The sequence below is a fragment of the Mus musculus genome, chromosome 4 (assembly GCF_000001635.26).
Source record: "Mus musculus strain C57BL/6J chromosome 4, GRCm38.p6 C57BL/6J".
Taxonomy (NCBI): Eukaryota; Metazoa; Chordata; class Mammalia; order Rodentia; family Muridae; genus Mus; species Mus musculus.
Window position 1 is genome coordinate 97,543,157 of NC_000070.6, and position 4,259 is coordinate 97,547,415.

A 4,259-nucleotide genomic window follows, 5' to 3' on the forward strand; every position below is an offset into this window, starting at 1 on the left:
TTTATTTTGTCACTTTTCCCACAGGCAAGGGCATTGCAGGCAATGGTGAGTAGGAAAATGAGACTATAAAGAAATATCTGACAGTGCTTCCTTAATCGTGGTCCACATCTGCTGATCCAGCCAAAAGTGAGGGGGCAGAGGTGAACTTTGCTATGCCATGGTGAATAATGCAATCATACGTTGGATACCAAACTACATTTAACTGCCATATAAATCCTGCCTGCCTCCATACCACACCTCATTATCTCACAGGAAATGTATAGTTTCCACAAAGTCAAATATGCTCCGACCTGTGCCTCTGAAGCTGAGATGGAGATGCAGGGCTGAGAATCATGTGCTTGCTGCACCAGCAGTCCAGCTTCCCTGGAACACATAAGGAACCCTACGCAGACATCCTTAGCATTCACTTGTCATGGGCCATCAGGCAAAACACTTGAACATGCTGCTTTAGAGCTGCCAAATAGAAAATGGGAGTACTCCTTCCTGCCTTGAAAATTAGGAGGTACAAAGATCTTAGCAAATCATTCAAGGTCAAAATCAAACCTATAGCTGAAGATCTGGATGAACATTGACACAAAGTCTGTCTTGACTCACAGTGTCCTTTCCCCCAAAACAACAACAAAAAGTCCTGTCTGTATTTGTATCATTATGGTACTTTGGTCGAAGCAAACTGGGCTAAATCAAACCCTTAGCAATGGCACTTGCTATTTAGGGCCTCTTATTCTCAACAGGCTGAGTTATGCAGATTCCCGAAGAGGATGAAAAAGTGTCAAACGGACACAAGTGTAAATGTCCAAGCCTGATTCTAAAGAACGTGATGAGGTAGCAGAAATTGTATAAGAAAGTGCAGGGGAAACTATCTCGACCTCTGGAGGGGAGAGGAGGGCCATCCGGCAAGCGCTCTGCCTGTGTTCAGAAGGGGAAGGAGCAGGTTGGGTTGGTTTTGCCTTGTTGTCAGCTGCAGGAACTGAGAAGCCCTGTCCAGGTTCAATGCTCCATTCTTAAAGTGGTGAACAAAATCCCTCTTTGTTCCCCAATGAAACTTATCTCTGAAGAGCTGAACCACTTCCTGTGAGATACAGCCCTGCAGATGTGTCCTGCAAGACCCACCCCACTGCTCTGTCTTCAGTCAAAAGGGCAAGAATGATCACTTTGTACTGCTGCCTGAAAACGACACTGACTCCTCTGATCTCAACTGGGGTTACCAAGTGGATAAAGCTTCCTGCTCAGAAGAGAGTCGAAGTGAGTGTCTGTGTGTGTGTGTGTGTGTGTGTGTGTGTGTGTGTGTGTGCCTGTATGTGTGAGTTTCTGTGTGTCTTTTTGTGTGCCTGTGTGTGTGCCTGTGTGTGTGCTTGTGTGTGCATCTAAGTGTGTATCTGCATATGCATCTGTTTGTGTGTGCCTATGTGTTTCTTTTCTTCTTTTGTTAATTTGTTTAGTTATTTATAGAGCTAATAAAGGCAACAAGGAGGGTCAATGCAGCCATGTTTTCCAAACAGTATTTTGTGGAACGTGTCCAAAGATTGGAAGCACTAGCAGCCTGAGGCAGGGGATGAACTGAGTGAAGGCAGTAATTTGCCCCTGGACCCTTCCAACTGCCTGCTGTCCTTTGCTAATACCAACAGTCAAAGAAGTTCTAAAATTTGATGTGTCAAAGTTAATAGCATTTCATCGCAACAAAGACTTGTTTAGATATAAAACGTTTTGTTATGTAACCTACTACTCTGGGGGTTACAGATCCATCTAAAAATCTCCCCCTTCTTCCTGATAACACAGAGCTTCATGATTCTGAATCATTAACTCCAAATCTGGTCTCAGTGTCTTCCTCTATAAAATAAGGTGGTCCTAGCAGTATATATGGCTAGGCTTAGTATACTAACTGGATACTCCAGTTGAACATGTCTTCACATCTATTAACACTGACAAATTGTTATCAATGCACTTTTAGAGTCAGACTCTCTCTTTATCTTGGGAAGTCAAAAGTGATAAATATAATCTTTCATGGAGAAATCCACAATCTGAGTTATAAACAGAAACGAAACAATGAGAGGTAACATGTCTTGAACTTAGCAAGTGGCAAGCTGTTATTTCAAATTATACATTTCCTAACATCTTCCTCTGGGCACTGTTGAACAGATACTAGCCTCAAAGTTGCCTCAGAACTTAAGAAAAATGCACTTTTACACAGATGGAAAGATACAATGAAGACACCATCAAACATGTTACAAAATGCTAGAGAGGGATCAAGGACCAACAACAGTGTCCAGAAGTGTTCTAAACAGCCATCATATGCTTTTCTCTTCAGAGATGACTATGAAGAGCTTTAGCGAGGAGGATGAGCATTTCCACATTGATAGCCCTCTTCTTGGCAGCCCTAAGTTTAAGGTTCATGGAAAAAAATATCCCTTGTATTACAGCACATACACCTCACACATGTCAGGAGAGGAAATGATGACCCAGCCATTCAAGTTAAATGATGAGTTAAAAGTCCACTAAAAGGAAGTACATCTGGAAGCCTGCCCAAGCTCACCATCACCTGGATGTGTGGTTTGCTTAATTTTTAATATCCTGCCTTTCCTCATTGGTAAATGGAATAGCAATTACCTATTCGAAGGCATTGGTGTGCTACAGAGTCGGCCATTTCCTCATCTCTAACAATCTCGTTGCTACACTCTGCGCTCCCCGATGTTGTACAAGCCCTATTTTTCTCTGAAATCACTCCAGTGAAAAAGGTTCCTCAGAGCAGACTGAAACTTTCATTACAAAAAAGATGATGGGAAAAGCATCAAATCCTTGGCTTACCCTTTAGATTGAATGAGAAATGGTTACAACAAAGCAGGTATAGTTTCTCCCAGAGGAGATCAGGAAAGAACACATGTACAGTGGTTTAATTTTTCAACAAAGACACAGTACAATGCTCTTTATGGCATTCCTATTTGTGAACTCAGAATTCAGTGGTTACCAGCAGATAGTGTATAATATACACAAATCTACATTTAGTGCTACTAAAATTGATGGGCTGTTTAAATGGGGCTGTATAAGGGGTTTTAATTTTCCTCCAGTGGGAAAGATGAGCCACATTAAATTCATGTCTAGATAATGAAAAGGAGAGAAAGACATGAAGTTGGGAGTAATTGACAGGAGGAAGACCATCTCAGTTTCCCATTTGTGTTCACTTTTAACTATGAGTGTGGCACAGGGCATGAATGGATTATGCTGATTTATTTCACTGTCAACTCATTAAAAACTGTAAGGTTTGTTCCCCAGAATTCTACTTTGTGAATGATTCTCAGTGAGATTCAGCAAAGAACTTGTATATGGTCTCAGCAGCACTTGAGCAGGAGCCATTAGTGTCTGAGGTTCCTTTAGAAAGCAGGCTTAGGTCTGCCTGCTTGTCAACTGACCCTCACTTTTAGCCCATATCTAGTTTCTCTTCTGTAGCACAACTCTACTTAACAGTGAGCTGTACTAAGTCTGTAGGCAGATACTTTCTGGCAGACGCATACGGGCTCTCAGGAGAGTTGTCTCCTGGGTTATGAGATTGGATGAGTTGGCCCTGACCCTCACAGGTTCCAATAATTGAGAGAGTGGGCCCTGCATGTCAACCACACAAGACAGTAGTATGGGTGAGCCAACATGAAGGCAAGACTGAGGGAGAGCTATCGCTGCTATTCTTCTGCCATGAGGTATTGTGTATGCTAGGGTGATGTCCTTGCCCCTCGCCACCTGCAGCAGTTGGGAGAGCTGGTATCAAGGGTCTGAGAGCCAGATATCTTTCTTAGTTTCTCTAAATTAGTCCACATATTGAGACACAAACTAAATCTTAACGAATTCCGAAAATTTGAAATAACTGCATATATCCTGCCACACCACAATGTAATAACGCCTAAAATCAATAGTAAACAAATCTCTAGTAATTACACAAACTCATAGCCTCTGAATGATGAATGGGTAAAAGAAGAAAGAAAAAGAAAAGAAATATTCCTGGAACATAATGGAAATGAAAGCACAACACAACAAAATCTATGGAACAGTTAAAATTAGTCTGATAAGAAAAATGTAAAGCTCTGAAGAAATGTGCCTACATTAAAAATCAGAAACAGCTCAAATGAGGCAACTCAAGAATCCAGTAGATGGGAATAAATAATAATATCAAAGCATAAATTAATATGTCATTGTACCCAAAGAAATTCTTATCTCACAGCTACCAGTAGAGTTGTCATAACACCATACTCAAACTCCAATCTTAAAGGTATCCA